The sequence below is a fragment of the Mus caroli genome, unplaced genomic scaffold (genome assembly GCF_978045245.1).
Source record: "Mus caroli unplaced genomic scaffold, Mus_caroli_1 scaffold_2, whole genome shotgun sequence".
NCBI classification, from domain to species: Eukaryota; Metazoa; Chordata; class Mammalia; order Rodentia; family Muridae; genus Mus; species Mus caroli.
This window is the reverse complement of record NW_028227257.1, coordinates 171,338,865-171,357,819: the sequence shown is the minus strand read 5'-3', so window position 1 is coordinate 171,357,819 and position 18,955 is coordinate 171,338,865. Positions and strand designations below refer to the sequence as shown.

Here is an 18,955-nt window from a genome sequence, read left to right as displayed (position 1 = left end):
TCATTAACAGAATCTGGGAATATATATATATATATATATATATATATATATATATATATATATATATATTTGTAAGAATCCAAGGTTGGAACTGATTTGGAGAATAGAAAATTTGGGGAATAACTGAGATGGTTTAGTGGGTAAAGTTGCTCTGTGCCAGATCTTACAACTTGAGTTTTTTCCCCAGGCCCTCCAAGCTATAGAAGAAAAGAACCAGTTCCCCCTCTGTTGTCCTCTGACCTTCATAGACACATTGTGGATTGCAAAACACACACACACACACACACACACACACACACACACACACACACACACACTTTTTAAAAAGAGTGTAGAAAAGTTAAAGGGAACTTCTCCTGTGAGAAATTGAAAACTTATCCTAGGCATCACCTCCTATTTTTAAAGCCGACATGTTTAATTGGCCCTAATTTTAAGTCACATTGCCTATGGTACCTCATTCAATACTCTCTGTGTACCTAACCAGATGCTCCCATTTCATGATCAGATTCTGTTTTCAATGCCGGGGATAGAACCCAGGGCCTTACACATGCTAGGTGAACAGCCCACCACTGATCTACATTTTCAGCTGTGTTACTGATTTTTAAAGAGCTAATTTTATTACTCCAGATTATGCACATGGGGGTATGTGCATGCAAGTGCACCTGTCTCTGGAGGTCAGAGGTGTTGGATGCTGAAGCTACAGTTACCTCCCAACACAGATTACAGAGAACTGAACTTGGGTCCTCCATGATAGCAATACACATTCTTACCTACTGAGGCATCTCTCCAGCCTTTGCTGCCATGTCTAATCGTTAACCATCTTTCCCTCCCTTTGCTGACAGGAAGGTCTCTCTAACATCTGAGCCGTTATGTGACTCCATTGGACGTCAGTGTTTGGAGTAAAATGTGACCCCGGGCAGGCCTGACAGAAGGTTTCTTGAAGAATTATCTGTTTGTTTGTAACATCTATTTCTGTCTGGGATTTCTTATGTCATAAGCACAATCCACCCACGGCCCACACTGTCACCATATGTTCACACAGTGTTTCAAGTGTCTGTAATATTTTCTGGAGCTACTAGAATCAGGTCATACATATGACAGCTAGAGTGTTCAGAGATGGACCAGCCAAATTTTGCCTTTCTAAAGCAAGCTCTTCCTGGCATTGGCAGAGTATTGGTGCCTTTTAGCCTGGTCATCCAAACCTATCTCCTCAAACAGGCGAGTCAAGGAAGACATAGCTATTGCATCGGTTTCACAGGGGAGGAGATGACTCAGGGGGTCACTCAGCTGGTGATGGCAAGTTCCAAGGCCACCTGACAGCCAAGCTCTTCATCCTGGACTCTTTACCAGAGGACTTTAGCCTTGTGACCTTTTTCCTCTAAACCAGCATGCCTTACCAAGGCATGCAGTAGGAGGCACAACCTAGACCCTGTGGTGGAGAAGGATGACTTTCTACCCAGAACCAACAGACTGACTATAGAATATCATCACTTTTAATCTTTGTAGATATCATTCCTGTTATTAGCAGCTCTCTATATTTTCTCAGATCTTCCAATGTTTTACACCAAATCTGCTCTTGTCAAAAATCACATTGTGGCTTTCGTCTCCAGTTCTCTGTCACAACCCTGAGCTACAGCCTGTCCTCTTGGTCCAGCCAGGTACAGGTCCACAGCATTGAGCCGACATTGCTTCACATGTCCTCACATGAGACGACCCTGGAGAGTCTATGGTGCACACTAAATCTCATTTCCCTCCCTGCTTTCTGAACTCACAAACGTCTCCTTTTATTATTATTTAAATTAATTAATTTATTAATTATGATACACTGACAAAAATTAGCTAAAGAGAGAAAGGTTTATCGTGGTTTACAGTTCCAAAGGTATAGATTTTATCATGGTGAGAAAGGCAAGGCAATAGGCAAGAAAGACACAGCAAGGAGCAGGAAGCTAGCCGATCACATTGCATCCACACTCAGGAAGCAGAGAGAAAGAAAAGCAGGTGCTATCAGGCTATTATCATTGTCAGAAAATAGTGTTTAGTCCATTATCATCATGATGGGAAGTCTGGCAGCATCCCGCCAGACATGGTGCTGGAGAAGGAGCTAAGAGTTCTACTTCTTGATCTGTAGGAAGGGGGCTGTGAAGTGGGAATTTCTGGTGTCGTTGGAGACTCAGTTGTGTCGTGTTATGCTTTTCTGGAATCTGACTTATGAGAGGATGTTTTGCTTAGAACAGACACGTGGTATTTTCTGGAAGCTGCCTGGTGAGAGGGCATGTGGTGTTTAGCTGGAGCAGAATTTGAGAGCACATGTGATATTTGGAAAGACTGTAAGTATAATCCAAATATGATTATACTTACAATGATGCTCTTGCATCGGTTTGCCTTGCCACCCTTTGCTGGTCTTTGTTGGCCTTTGCTGATGCTGCTCTTCACTGAAGACACTCTTGCATTGATTGGTTTGCCTTGGTTTCTTTGCTTGCCCTGACTTTGTAGAGAGAAATGAACCAAAGAACTTCTGGTGGTATTCCTGCTGTGTCTTGCTGCTTCTATGGACTCATGTCTGTCTGCAGAGCCTCACAGTTTCTTCTAGATCAAGCCACTGCTACTAATTCATGTTTGATGTTTCCCAAGTGGATTGAACTGCTGACAATGAAGATTGGAATCGTTCCAAAAACTATACCTAAAAAGGTCCACAACACCCACTTCCTATTAATTTTCTTTCTCCTCTGGTGTGTGGTGGGCTAAAGGGGGAGTTGAAGCAAGCCTTATTTATAACAGCCAGAAGCTGGGAAGAACCCAGATGTTCCTCAGCAGAGGAATGGATACAGAAAATGTGGTACATTCACACAATGGAACGCTTCTCAGCTATTAAATCAATGACTTCATGAAATTCTTAGGCAAAAGGATGGAACTAGAAAATACCATCCTGAGTGAGGTAACCCAGTCACAAAAGAACACACATGATATGCACTTACTGATAAGTAGATATTAGCTCAAAAGTTCTGAATACCCAAGATACAATTAACAGACCACATGAAGCTTAAGAAGAAGGAAGACCAAAGTGTGGATGCTTCAGTCCTTCTTAGAAGGGGGAACAAAATACTCACCTGAGGAAATACGAAGACAAAGTGTGGAGCAGAGACTGAGGAAAGGCCATCCAGAGACTGTCACCTGGGGATCCGTCCCATGTACAGACACCAAACCCAGATGCTATTGTAGATACAAGAAGCTCTTTCTGACAGGAACCTGATATATCTGTCTGCTGAGAGGCTCTCCCAGAGCCTGACAATGTAAAGGCAGATGCTCTCAGCCAACCATTCAAGTGAGCATGGAGTCCCCAATGGAGGAATTAGAGAAAGGACTGAATGAACTGAATGGGTTTGCAATCACACAGGAAGAACAACAATATCAACCAACCAGAACCCCCAGAGCTCCAGGGACAAACCCAACAACGAAAGAGTGCACATGTAGGGACCCATGGCATCAGCTGCACATGTAGCAGAGGATGGCCTTGTCAGGCATCAATGGGAGGAGAGGCCCTTGGTCCTGTGAAGATTTGATGTAGGGGAATGCCAGGGGCAGAGGCAGGAGTGAATGGGTGGCTGGGGGAGCACCCTCATAGAAGCAAGGGAAGGGGAATGGGATAGGGGTATTCTGGAGAGGAAACCGGGAAAGGGGATAACATTTGAAATTTAAACAAATAAAATATCCAATATAAGAAAAATATAAGTTCTTACTACCAAAAAAAGGATCTTTTTAAAGATAGAACTTAACTTACATCCACTTAGAATAAAACTCTCTACATTCTCAAAAGAAAAAAAAGGAACCATAATTAAAGTGGGTTTTGAAAAATATAAGCCTACAAGACTCTGTGACTGGCCTGAGCATATATAACCTTAAATCCTGTCTCTACAGTGACACAGTTCCTCCAAAAAGGCCACACTAACTCCAACAACACTACACTTCCTAAAATGCCACTCCCTATGGGCCAAGTATTCAAACACAAGAATCTATGGGGGCCATAAATATTCACACTAGTGCACAGCCTATAAATCACAAAGCCTCTGCCCAGTGACTCATTCTCCCAACAAGGTTCCACATCCTAAAGTTCCATAACCCTCACAAACAATGCCACCATCTGCCAACCAAGTGTTCAAACATATGAACCTATGAATGAAATTTCACATTCAAACTCATCCTCACATCACCCTTTCTCTGACCACTCGCCTTATCTTCCAAGCTGGCCAGACCCTCACCTTACCAACTCTATACTCAGGGGTATTGAGAGATGCTCAGTAATCAAGACAGCTTCTTGCTCTTCAAGAAGAGAACTTCTGTTTTCATGCCAGCGTTCAGGCCAGACAGCTCAAAACTGCTGTAATACTGACTCTAAGGCTCTGTCTCAGCATTCTATTGCTGGGAAGAGATACTATGAGCAAGGCAGTTTTTATGAAAGACGACATTTAATTGGAAGCTTGTGTGTAGTGTTAGTGGGTTAGTCCATTACCATCATGGAAGGGAGTGTACAGTGCAGAGGTAGACATGGGGCTGGGGAAGTAGAGCTTTGCATTAGGGTCCATTAGCAGCAGGAGAGAGAGAGAGAGAGAGAGAGAGAGAGAGAGAGAGAGAGAGAGAGAGAGAGAGAGAGAGGCACACCCACCCCACATACTGTAAATAAATAAAATTTTTCTTTAAATTTTTTTTTATACTCAGGATAGTTAAAATGAAGATAGGAGTGAGACCGGTGATCACATAGGAAGAAAGGAAGATGAAGAAACAGAAAAAGAACATTGCTACCAAACACAATATTCTGAGTTTCACTGAAGAGTAAAATAGAACCTTAAGAAGGTTCCTTACAAAGTAGGGTCTGATGAAAGATACGTTAAGAACATAAAATAGCATAGTGATTTCTTGGTATCTATTTTCCAGGGGGAAATACACTTTGTACATTGTTTATTGTGATAGGTTCTACAATGAATTTCACAGAACAAAGAAAGACAGATTGGAAATAAACCATGTTTGGAGACTGAAGCTATGAAAAAATGTTCTTTCTTTTTCTTATGTGTACTTCCCAGTTTATGTCCAGTGAGCATGGATGGCTTCTTGAGGGGAAAAAAAGAACTTTACTTTAGGATAATAAAAAACTGTAGTTTATAAAATAATATTTTCTAATAGTGATGTCAGATGAAAGCTAAGATTGCGTGGTTATGAACCTTTGTTGAGGTGAACATCTTTAGGAAGGCTAAATTAATTTTAAAAAAAGCAGGCAATTTACATTTGGAAGCTCTGCCTGAAGCTAGTGTCTCATGACACACATATCATTTATCAACTGTGGTTTATGCAAATTTAAGTAGCAGTCAATCTGGGTGCAGCTCTCATGTCAGTAGTGAAAGGCCAAGATTCTTTCTTAGTTGAAGAAGTGATTGGCCTATGGCACCTGCTAAGAAACAGATCTGACATGATGTTGTGTAACTTAAAAGCCATTGACTTATGTGATCTTACAAACTGTGGTAGCTGCCCCAGCATCATCTAACAATGGCTTTATGGAGGAAGATTGTCCCTAAGCATAATCTCTCTCTCTCTCTCTCTCTCTCTCTCTCTCTCTCTCTCTCTCTCTCTCTCTCTCTCTCTCTCTCTGTGTGTGTGTGTCTCGGAGTGTGGTGGGGGAGGGTCTGTCTATCTCTCTCTGTTTCTCTACCTCTATGTGTCCTATGTATCTCTGTGTCTCTGTGTGTGTCTATATATCTCTGTGTCTCTGTCTCTGTATCTCTGTGTGTATCTGTCTCTGTGTGTGTCTGTCTATATCTCATATGCATGTGTGCATGCGTCCATGTGGGGGGGAACATATTTGTGTGTACAGGTGCACTTGTCTGAGCAGGTATATGTACAGGCCAATGTTTGGCTCTGGGTATATTAATTGTTCTCCTGACTGTTTTGTTAAGTGACAATTCTGTGCTCTCACACTTACAAGCCAAAAACTTGACCATAAACTTGGTTTGCTTGTTTGTTTTGTTTTGTCTAAAGGAAAGCTTTTCACTGAACCGGAAGTCTGTTTATATTTTGTTGACTATCTACACTTCAGCAACAAGGTCCCAGTAAAAGGTTTTTTTTTTTTTTTTTTTTTTTTTTTTTTTGTTTTTTGAGCTGGACATTTTAAAGGATAATGTGCACTTGAAATCACATATTCAATTGCTCTTTATGATCCGGGATAAAGTGCCTTTGTTAAAGCAAAACAAAAGCCACTTGTTACTTGTTCATTTCAATTACTCTGCTTGATTAAGAGCCAATAACTGTGGTCAGGGTTATCCTATCGACTTGAAGCAAAGTCTTCAATAGAGATTGACGTGATATTACTTTGGCACATAATATATTATGTATGTCTTAAAAATCACTTGACACGATAACTTTAATAAATCTCAGGAGAATTATGCTGAGCCAATAAAACAATCACCAAAGCTCACACATTGTGTTTCTACAGATACAGTTTCTCAAAAGGAGAAAATGATAGAGACAGAGAATGAATTGCTCATTAGTGATTGCGGATAGTGCAAATCAGAGCTTCTTTGTGGTTCTAGAATGGTCTTATGTCTTGTGTTTGGTGGTGGTAGTGGTGATGGTGGTGGTGGTGGTGTAGATGGTAGTCAAAAAAAAATAACTATCCATGATAGCACAATGAAAACCTAATATCAACCAATATGTGTGTCTGTGAAAACACACACATATACATGAACACTCTCTCTCTCACACACACACATATGTGCATACATATATACATATACTAACACATATACATAGTCACTCACAAGTTCACTTACAGATAGACACACTCACACTCAGGCTCACACATGAAATAGGCAATCCTACCGAAATCTGCACATGGCCTACAGATTACAGCAATGTCCATTTCCTTGTTCCACATCATCCTATCGACCCATAAGATTAACATCACTAAACAAAGTTCAGGGAAGGATACACAGAACTTCTGTTCTGCCCTGCAACCTCCTGTGTGTGCACAGTCATTTCAAACTGAAAATATTAGGAAATAACACAAAAGAAAATATCCATTGTCTGGCTGGAAAGGCTCAGTCAAGTTTACCTATAATTTCTATTCTCCTTCATAAGTCTCACCAGAATCTAAACCTATTAAATCCTGAGAACACGTGTTTTGGGGGACCCCTGCCAGCTTCCCACATTACACTGATATATGGAGCTCACGGAGGTGGGCCACTTACTGTTGGGGATGACCTGCTAGGCTCTAGCAGCAGATCTGATGAGGGACTCTGGTCCCCTTTTGCCCCTTCCTATGTTAAAGGACCTCTCTCAATTTTACTTGGGATTCTGAATGCAGGCATTTTATAGATGCAGCTAGTTAGAGATAAACAGCTTTCCGAGAGAGGTATTCAGAGGGCTCTTCAACGCAGAATTAACCTGCCTCGCTTGCTCACTTGTGCTGAGCTGCAATTACATCTCAGATGGGAACTCAGGTGTGCTTTGAGGTCAACAGGTCTCGCCTGTTAGCTGTCTGTTGAATCCTCAACAGACCCCACACACCAAAACCTGCTCTTGAAGTAATCGAATCGGTGATTTATACCTTATGTAAATGGCATTCAAGTTTGTGCAATTGAATTGGTAAGTTTGAGAGGAACAAATCTAATTAATATGTTAGTCCTGGGGGATTTTATTCTCTCTGCTCCTCCCTCCTTCCTCCACCATTGAAAAGAATTCTGTCATTAGCTAGTCTGGTTTTTGTTTTTTTGTTTTTGTTTTTTTAAATAAAGGATCTGCTTGTTGTTTGTTTGTTGGCCAGGAGAGTTCTCTCTCTCTCTCTCTCTCTCTCTCTCTCTCTCTCTCTCTCTCTCTCTCTCTCTCTCTGTGTGTGTGTGTGTGTGTGTGTGTGTGTGTGTGTGTGTGTGTGAGAGAGAGAGAGAGAGAGAGAGAGAAAGAGAGAGAAGAAGAAGAATAAGGAGGAGGAGGGAGAGAAACAGAGGAAACAGAGACAAAGAGATAGAGAAAGACAGAGAGAGGGACAGACAGACTGAGACAGAAACAGAATCAGAGACAGACACAAAGATAAATGACAGAAGGACAAAGACTGAGCAGGGGAGAGAGGAGGCAAAAACTGTGGGCCAGAAAGAGGAAGGGGCCAGTTGCAGGAGGAGCTTAAGCTGTAATCGGTTCTAGAAGGCAGGCACCAGACTAGGCAGGGAGGGAGAAGGAACGGCTTTACTTGGCTCTTAAACTGGAGCTTGGTGGAACGAGGCCCCAAGTTCATGTGGGTTGGTTGCCTCTGAGTTTGGTGTTTCTGTTTAGGACATATGCTAAGTACTTTATTGAGTGTGTTATATGTATTCAACTAGGCTCAGTTGCAGAATCCCTGTCTCTGCACTCCTGGAACTCATCCTGAGCCTGCTTTGCTCGACATTGGGTTCAAGGCATATCCTCTGTTTCTTAATTAATGTTTTTTGAGAGCTGCTTGACCATTTGGTGTTAAGATTGATAGAATTTTATGTATTTTTCTTTACAACTACTAGAACATATTTTAATTATATTCTAGTATTTTTAGTCTTTGTAATTTAAAAATTGCTTTCATCTAAAGGTATTTTACTATAAGCCTCTGAAATGAAAATTCCACCTTAAAAAATTCCAACTTAATCAATTTAATTTCCTTCTCCTCTTTCATCTTTTGTTTTATAAGGTCAAATTTTCTCATATTCAAACACAACTATAAGCCTCCTGAAATATGTTTTCCTTTTTAATAACATATGTACATGCACACTTAGGTACTTACATGTGAAAACACATGATTTAAAGGATTTAGAAACAGAGCATTAATTTGGAAAGGAAGGTCCAATTGTGGAGAAAAATGAGAAAGAAAATTCATGTATTAATCACCATCTACTTGTTTGTTCATTGAGTCTTGGCAATAGCGTGTCTATATACTTACTAAATCATCGAATGCCCTTATGTTGTGAAGGCCAGAGGCCTTTGAATGCTGCATAGGATTTCTTCTCCTTCCCTCCGCTTCAGCTTTCATTATCCCCTTAGACTGTAAACTGAGTGTGGCAGTGTAAGCCTGCAATCCCAGCTCTCGTGTAGTACTGACCAGAGAATCACAAGTTCAAGATCAACCCAGGCTACAGAGGGAGTCCATCACTCAAAGAAAATAACATATTAGGCTATAGAAGCCTATTCATATGTCAACCGTAATCTTTGGCATCCCTGAATTAAATGATGGTGGCCACTTCTTTAGTGATACACCATTGCAGTTCATAAACTCTGACTTTCACCTGGTCTTCTGTTTGGTTACAGCATCACTTCTATTACTTACCTTCCAACGAAAAAGAACATGTGGATTATACTCTTGGAGCCTGTAAGTGCTGGAGAAACTGTTTATGCTATAGTTATTTATCAAAAGGAAAGGCTGAGATCAGGAATTCTTGAGCCACCATTTGTCTGTACATGAGAATCTTTGTGCATGCTACTCTTTCATGTCCTGACGCTCTCTGTCACCAGTGGGAAGTGTCAGCAAGCTTGTTTTTAACTTGTTTCCTTTTGAAATGCAAAATTAATTTTTTTCTTTAGACTTTGCCTTCATTCTAAAGCTTTCTAAAGACTCATCCTAGGAAAACAATAGAATTTATGCTTACTTATCTTCTTTATGTAAGGTTGGTCTTTGCAAGTCACAAACCTGGGTTTTAGCTAAAAGTTTTTTTTAAATATAACTTACTTTAAAATATATACATATGTATATATATATATATACACATATACATATACACACACACTATATATATATATATATATATATATATATATACACATATACATACATACGCACACACACACACATACACTTTAGTTTTATTTCTCTTTTAATTTTTTGGAATACTAGGGATGGAACCCAGACCCTCATGTGTGGTAGGCAGACACTAAACCACTGAGGACTTTATTCCTAGTTTTTACACCATATGCTTCTTTAGTTTCACATTTTATCCATTGATTTTGAACGTAGGGAGGCAACGTACCATAGTGCTCATGTGGAGATCAGGAAACAACTTGGTGGAAGTTAGTTATCTCCTCTCACCACGTGGGTTCCAGGAAAAGTCAGGACCTCAGACTTGGCACCTACAGCGTTTGTCTCCTGAGTCATCTTGCCAGCCCCTTCTTTATTTTTGATGGTTTTTTTCTCCATTAAGTTAGGTTGTTTCTCCATCAGTACTAATTAGTATTACTGGGTCTCAGAATATGATTCCCAGGTGGGAATCCTGAGTCCTTTGAAAGAAAGTCAATGGAAGCGTCTCCGAAGGCCTGTTTCCTCCTGTTCTGCACCCCACCTTCGTTTGCTCCAAAAGTGGTTTGTAGAAGCCATAGAGAAGTCTACAGAGATGCCTTAATGATGAAGAGCACTTCCTGCTCATAAAGAAGACCAGGGTTCAGTAGTCAACACCCACATCTGCCAACTCTCAATGGCCTGCAACTCCAGTTCCAGGGAGTTCCATACCATCTGTTGGCCTCCATGAGACCCCCTCAAGCATATGGTATATGTTCTGACAAACAGGCACACACAATACTTAAATAACAGTAATAAACAATAATAATAATAAACCACACATACTTTAATAACAGTAACAACAACAATAATAATAAACCCCATAAATTCTTTTTTCTAAGACAAAGCATAAACACTACCACCTATGACAGAAGACACTGGACTGTGCTCGAGCACTGACTAAGAGAATCTTCAGGGAAACAATGAAGGAGAGCAGAGAGTAGCTATCCAGTGAGCAGTGGTAGAGAGCCATTAGTTTTAGTAGCAAGGAAGGATAACAGGAGCTCTAGAAACTGGAAGAGAAGGAAAGAGACCCAGCTTGTTCTGTAGGGCTCAGTGCTCTGCCCTCAATATGGAGTGATTGTGACTGCACAGGGTCATCTGAACATCTGAAAATCTGCACCCCACTCTCAGTGACAGGTCATCTATGACAGAGAAAGAGTGCCACACTAGCACATCAGCAGATAGAGGGACTGAAAGAAAAAGAAAACAGTCGCAAAATAAAAAGCCAAAGATTTAAACCAGAGACTTAAAATGCACAACCACCAGATCCCTCACCGGGCCAGCCCACAGCCAGATTGGAGTCTTGGTTATCTGTATACCACATGATGTCAGGCAAAACTTCTCTGCACCATACTAGAGCAGCAGCAAGAAGTCTATGATAAGTCTATGAGACTATAAGTCTATAAGACTATGAGTCACTGGGGAGCAGACCTAGAGACCCACTCTGAGCCCAGGTAATGTGTCAAGGGACGATTGAGCATTGGCACACAGAGGACCAGTAGCAGGAAGGGAAAAACTTGAGTCATTGTTACTCTGCTTTCCACATGCTGCAGGTCTGGTCTGAGAAGCAGACTGGTGTAAAATTCATTGGCTTTTAGGAGGAGGGATGAGCAGAGGCAGGTGCCTACAGGTACTAAAGGCACTATTATCTAGATCCTGGGAGGTTGAAGAGGGAAGACCAGGAGTAATAAAATGCAGTTAGTAGTAAAAATTTTGCTGCCTGCATAAACCTCGATTCATGGGGTCAGACTATCAAACCTTAAGCTTGGGTCCACCTCCTAAAGCTTTCACACACACATGCCCCAAACTATACCACTAGCTGAGGACCAAAGATTCAACTGCATGAGACTGTGGGGACATATGACAATAGATCTACTAGGGTCTAAGGTATGTCACAGAAAATTCAACAACAAGCTTTTCCACACCTAGAGACTGAAAGGCACCTCTAGTTATGACATTCACCAAGCAGCTGTTTTCAGGTCCAGTGAGGTTGACAGTATAGAGACAGTGTGTGCCTGTTCTTAGGTAAGTGACAATATAGATGTAGAGTGTTTGTAATATCTAATTTAATTTTGTAGGCCATTTTTCCCAGCACTGTTCTCCCATCACCCCTTTTTTTAGATAGAGTGTCCCAAATGGTGTAACCTGGAGCTGAAAGTGCCTCTTCCTCAGCTTCCTGGAGTGCCACAGTTGTTTAAAATACTATGACTCTATAAGCCTTTCGCTTTTCACTTGGTCTACAGCTAAAGTTGACGTATCCCCTTTCTTATTCTTATTCTTTCCTTCCCTTGTATTTAAGCTTCTACTGTTTTTTTTTTTTTTCTGTTGCTTTAAAACTAATTGTCTTTGTCAGGGTTTGTGTTCCTGTACAAAACATCATGACCAAGAAGTGAGTTGGGCAGGAAAGGGTTTATGCAGCTTGCACTCCCACATTGTTGTTCATCACCAAAGGAAGTCTGGACTGGAAGTCTTACAGGATAGGAACCTAGAGGCAGGTGCTGATGTAGAGGCCATGGAGGGATGTTACTGAGCCATTTATAAGGCTTCAACTGTAATACAGTAGAACATTTAGCCAGAGAACAAGACAGGTAGATTTATCCAGCACAGTAGGTAAATAAAAGTCATTGACTATGGTTTATCCTCCTAACTGCTGTGGTTGGTGAGAGCTCATTGATTCTAGAACTTTTTCACTTCTGGTCTGAGTATATCCAGGCTATATTTATATATATATATATATATATATATATATATATATATATATATATATATATATATATATACATATTTTCCTCAATTACATTTCCAATGCTATCCCAAAATTCCCCCATACCTATCCTGAGCTTTCGTCCCCACCGGCAAGAACACGCTCAGGACAACCGGAATCTTCTGTGGCAAAATCTTTATTGCTCACTTCTTCAGGAGCCAGTGGAGAAGAGAGAGGAAAATGGCAGAGCCCCATCCCTTTTATGGAGGATTGTCCTCCGCCTTGGACGTGTCGCTCCCTGATTGGCTGCAGCCCATCGACCGGAGTTGTTGTCACGGGGAAGGCAGAGCACATGGAGTGGAAAACTACCTGGGCACATGCGCAGCTTGCTTGTTTACTACTTAGAATACGGGTGTCAGCGCCATCTTATAATGGCGAATGTGAGGGCGGCTCCTCACACATACCCTCCCCCCCACTTCCCTACCCACCCTTTCCCATATTTTTGGCCCTGGCGTTTCCCTGTACTGGGGCATATAATGTTTGTGTGTCCAATGGGCCTCTCTTTCCAGTGATGGACAACTAGGCCATCTTTTGATACATATGCAGCTAGAGTCAAGAGCTCTAGGGTACTGGTTAGTTCATAATGTTGTTCCACCTACAGGGTTGCAGATCTCTTTCCCTCCTTGGATACTTTCTCTAGCTCCTCCATTGGGGGCCCTGTGATCCATCAGACTATATTCTTGAAGGGATATTTTACATGCATTAATTTTAAGCCTAGAACTCAGTTCAAATACTACAGCATATGGAGTCTTGATAATAAATCCTTATTTATTCATTAACATAAGAGTATTTCTATGGTTCCAAAGCATCCCTCTTCTTATTTGATGTAACACCCTTCCTAAGCCTTAGCTACTGGTAGCTTCTTGAAGTGATGCTGACATTTGTGTCCCCTATAGCTTCTCCCTTTCACAATGTCCATTAACAAAGCCATGTGGCAGGTAGCTTTGTAATCTGACTTCTTTCATTTAGCTGTTCAGCACAATGCATTTGAGATTTGTTCAATGTGCAAGTAACAAAGTTCACTCCTTTTTACTGCTAATTGTGTTTTACTGTGTAGATGGACTGTAATTGGTTTATCTATTGTACGGGTGAATAATTATCCTGGCGTCATTTGGTAAGAGGACTGTCTTGTCTCCACTAAATGATACCACTTTCCCAAAAACCAATTGGCCATTTATGTGTAGCTCTGTTTGGGGACTATTTATTCATCTGCTGATGATCATTTGGGTCATTTTCTGTTTCAGGCTGTCATCAAAGCTGACACAAATATCTTCACATGGGTCTTTATATAGGCATATTTTCATTCATTTTGGATAAATACCTAGGGATAGGGTTGCTGGGTAACAGGATTAATTTCAGAAGAAACTGCCAAAATCTTTTCCAATGTGGCTATAAAAGTCTGGACTCTCAACGGCATAAGGGAATTTCTATTGTGCTACATCTTCTTCAACATTTGAGCTATGGGGCTTTTTAGCATGAGCTATTCTAATAAGTACATGGCTATATGTCATTGTCATTTAAATTTCCATTATCTTGACAACCCTGCTGATTATCTCCCATGCCATTCATGTATCTTCTTTGGTGTAATGTTTATGCAAATTTTGTGCTCAAATTTAAACTGAGGCCATTACCTTTACTATAGCATTGGACGACTTCCTTATAGTAATATTCTGGATGCAAGCTTCTATCATATATTTTGCAAAAAAAAAATTTCCTAGGTTGTAGCTTACATCGTTTGTATTAATAATAAATCTCAAAGGGCAGGAGTTTATTTTATAAAATCCAATAGATCTATCATTTCATTTCTGGATTTTTTTCTATGTCCCAAGACAAGTTTGTCAATGACTCAATATTTACTTCTCAAGGCTATATAGCCCTGTGTTTTATATGGAGTCAGCTCATCTCAAGTTCATATTTATACACAGTATGAGATACACTTTAGTATCATTTCTCCCTCTTTTTTCTTTGTCTTTCCTCATGCAAGCAATCCTTCTGACATCATTCATTAAAAGGGCTAACATTTTTTCACTGAGCACCAAAGTCAATTGTCTATAGGTACTGGCTAGTTTTGTGTGTCAACTTGACACAAGCTGGAGTTATCAAAGAGAAAGGAGCTTCCCTTGAGGAGGTGCCTCCATGAGATCCAACTGTAAGGCATTTCCTCAATTAGTGATCAAGGGTGGGAGGGCCCATTGTGGATGCCATCCCTGGGCTGCTAGTCCTGAGTTCTATAAGAAAGCAAGCTGAGCAAACCACGGAACCAAGCCAGTAAGGAACATCCCTCCATGGCTTCTGCATCAGCTCCTGCTCCCTGACCTGCTTGAGTTCCAGTCCTGACTTCGTTTGGTGATGAACAGCAATGTGGAAGTGTAAGCTGAATAAACCCTTTCCTCCCCAACTTGCTTCTTGTCATGATGTTTGTGCAGGAATCGAAACCCTGACTAAGACACCATATATGTGCTGCACTGTTTCCTGACTGTCTGGATTCTTTGATCTGTTTGTCTTTTATTTCATCTACATGGCATTGATTTAATGCTGTTGTGTAGTTCTTGTAACCTTTGAAATTAAGAGTTATGCAGGGGCTGGAGAGGTGACAGCATTTAACAGCATTGCTGTTCTTACAGAGGACCTAGTTTCAGTCCTTAGCACCCAAACAAGGTGATGGAAAACCTCCTCTGACTCAAACTTCAGGAAATTCACCACCCTCTTCTTGCCTGTGTAGGTACCCCATACACACACACACACACACACACACACACACACACACACACACACACACAACTTAAGACACACATACATATAAATACATTTTAAAATATTTTTAAAAAACATTTAATGAGTTCATCAGTCAACTGGTGATATTGTATCTATACTCCTAGATTAGTTTAGTTTAATATTGATAAACCCATTGTTTTATCATCATTAATTTACAAGATGTGTGTGTGTGTGTGTGTGGTGGTGAGTATGTGTGGTGGGGTTTATGTGTATGTGTGTGGAGTGTGTATGTGTGTGTTGTACACGAAGAGTGGTTTAACAATTCTTTAGGAACATAGATGCATCTTAATTAACCAGCTAGAAGCTTCACCTGATTCTGGAGGAGTCGCTAATGACAAGGGGCTCAGGGAGGTTAATTTATCTTGCAGAGTTTCCAATCTTCTCTTTTGCAGTATCAGCAAAGTGTCTAATGAATATTCACTTCATGTAAAATAAAGAAAATTACTACCAACTTTACTTAAGGTTAAAAGCCAATGTTATGCCACCAAAGCTTGTGAGTTTTCATTTTTCCTTTTAAACAGTGGAATGAGTGGAGGGTTACAGACAAAGATACTTCATGTATAAGCAGCTGAAATGAAGCAAAAGTGTCCTAAAAATACGTGAATCAATCTGTCATAAAATTAGCATATGGAAACACAGAATTATGTCACGAATATGGAATGTGGTTAATTTTAGACAAAGTTTTTTAGTTAAGATGGTGTGTGTGTGTGTGTATGTATGTATGCATGTATGTATGGAAGTGCAGGTGAGTATTTGTGCACATTCATGCGAAAGCCAGAGGTTAACATCTCAAACAATTCACCTAGTTTGTGAAGACAAGGACTTTTACCAGGGCTTGGACCATATCAAGTAGCCTAGACTGGCTGCCTAGCAAGTCCCATGGACTCTCCTTTAGCTGCCTTTCATAACTGACATTATAAGTATTCATCAGGACACCCAGCTTGTTATGTGGGTGGTGGGAACTAATGAACCCTTGTGCATCACGCACTTTGTTGACTTAGCTATTTCCCATGGCTCCTAGTTTAAAAGGAAATATACAACAAAGCCAGTGTGGACATTCCCATTGAAGACCCTTTTGTGCAACCAGCCAATAACTTTCTCAGATATTTAAAAAAAATTCTTGCTCATTAAAAATAAATGTATCTTGCCAGACTTGAGGACAGATGCCTTTAGTCTCAGCACTTGGTAGGCAGAGACAGGAGAATCTCTGTAAGTTCAAGACAAGTGTTGTCTACAAAGTGAGCCTAGGACTGCCAGGGCTTTGTTAAACAGAAAAATCCTGTATTGAAAAATCAATCCCCCAACAAGAAAGAAAGAGAGAGAGAGAGAGAGAGAGAGAGAGAGAGAGGAAGGAAGGAAGGAAGGAAGGAAGGAAGGAAGGAAGGAAGGAAGGAAGGAAGGAAGGAAGGAAGTATTCCATCTCTTTTATGGGAATTATTAAGAACAAAATAAAATAACATGTATGTTTCAAAATGCCCTAACTAGTCACATTGTTTTGTATGCTGTCTTTAAGAAACAAACAGAAGTTAGTAAGTAATAGGAGAAAACCAGCTAATGATATTTTCTTAAGGGTTAGCTCTCGATAGAATCTGAAACCGTGCCTATCACTGAGTTTCCCATTCTCTGTTTTAAATTGTTGCTATTGATCTCAGAGCCTGGTGTTTTCTATGGCATGTGTTGTCTCCATTTTTCATTTTAGAGACTAAGTGTGGCTCTATCTCTCACTTCTGGTGGTCTGTTTCAAGTTGAAGATGAAATGTGTCCAGGAAAGAGCCGGGACTAGCACTCAGCCCAGCAGCTGAGTCCAGCCCAGCACAGGCTCAAAGAGGCCCTGTAAAAACCCCAGAATATCTATAAAGCAGGCTTAGACCTTCTTTAGAGGACGGTTTAAAGACTGATGGGACTATAAATGCAGATGATGGTAAGCAGTTGCTCTGGTATTTCAATTTGGATTCCTAGGTTAAACTGGATCCATTTGGTAACAGACATGAAGGATGAAATACAAGAAGTACAAATATTTATCATTCAGGAGAGAACACCAGGTTGATACCAATCCCATTTCCTGTCTGGACCTTCTTGCTGTAAATCATGGTTGCATGGAAAGTGATAGTAGCATTGTTAACGGATTCTTTGGGAGATTTGGCATGTCTTTGTGTGAAGACATGTTGCTTTGCAATTATTGAAAGTGTCATATCAAGCTCTCTGGTTATGCTTGGGTTACTGCCTGCTCTCACAGTGACCCAAGTGATCTTCTGTGATCAGCATGGAAGTGGGGAGTTCAGTCATTCACCAGCGATCTGCCCTGCTTGTAACAGTACCCTTTCTGGAAAGCTAGATATTGTCAGAAAAGAAGTCAGTCCATCAGAGGAGTACAAAGCTATGGTATTGGCAGGGCTTCGACCAGAGGTTGTTTTGGACATTATCCCGAGCATTGGCCTTCTTAACATACCAGGTATACCAGGAATGTCACTATCAAGAATATAATTTCAGCAAGGCCGAGAACCACTTAAAACCAATGGAAAAGATATATAGTAAATACAGAGCAAGGATGTAGAATTGACCTCTATGAAAGGGGAGGTTACCTCCATGAAGAAAGTTCTAGAAGAATACAAGAAAAAAAGTTCAGTGATATCTCTGAAAAACTTATAGAGTGCAATTGCCAGTAACAAAAGCTCCAAGGCCTTTATGGTAGCCTTAGGCTAAGAAATACACTATTGCTAGCCAAGAAGGCTCCCTGAACCAGCTATGATCCCACAGTCTTGAGCCTTTGGCTTCCCATCAGGGAATAGCTCAAAGTTTTCTTTGGACCGTACAGCAGTTAGAAATCAAGGTGGTAGAGATGAAGATATTCAATTCAGACCATTTTTTATGTGTTCTCCCACAGCACCTGAACACATTAACAACTTCTTTAGTTTTGCATCTCAAAGCTATGAAGAAGAGCAGCAAGTCTGCAGCAGGGCCTTTAAAGCAAAAAGAATTCAGCTCAGTTCTCATTTCCAGACTCTGTTTTCCTGCATCCCTGAGTTCTCTTCACATTTTAACCTTAGAAGAAGTTGGCTTGCAGTAAGGTGTGTAGCTTCCTGTTTGGTTTCTTCACTGTTTTCTTAGGGCATGGGCATTTCATGAATCTCAGTGTCTAGGTTTGTCATTGCTCACACAATCACATTGTTGCACAGATCCTGTTTCAGACCAAGCTGTGTTTATCCTCATGTAAGCACCAGTGTTATATTCACATGGAGCTTTGGATTCTAGTATGTATGTGTTAAGTATGTGCCTTGATTTTTCTCTGCTAGTGTATTTCTTTAAAAATTATGGTCTTGGAAAATGATGACCAGAAATGATGGTCTTAGAAAATGGTGGCTTGCTATTAACATGTATTTTACAATCATGTATTTTCATTTGTGTTACTTTGTTTTGGAAGTGTGCTTATGCCAGTAAATGAAAGTGCAATTTGATGCATATGTGTTTTGTTTCTATTTTAAAATAATTTATCATGATAAAGTTATTTGTTGATTTCATTGGTATTTGTTTTAAAATAAAACTGCTCCTTTACCTTTAAAAGAAGCAACAAGTATGGTTAATGC

General features: G+C 40.5%; 1 pseudogene; it reads left to right on the top strand.

The window, feature by feature from the left end:
- The first annotated feature begins 17,515 nt into the window (after positions 1-17,515).
- On the top strand, positions 17,516-18,479 carry LOC110289608 (E3 ubiquitin-protein ligase CCNB1IP1 pseudogene; annotated as a pseudogene).
- The last annotated feature ends 476 nt before the right edge of the window (positions 18,480-18,955 follow it).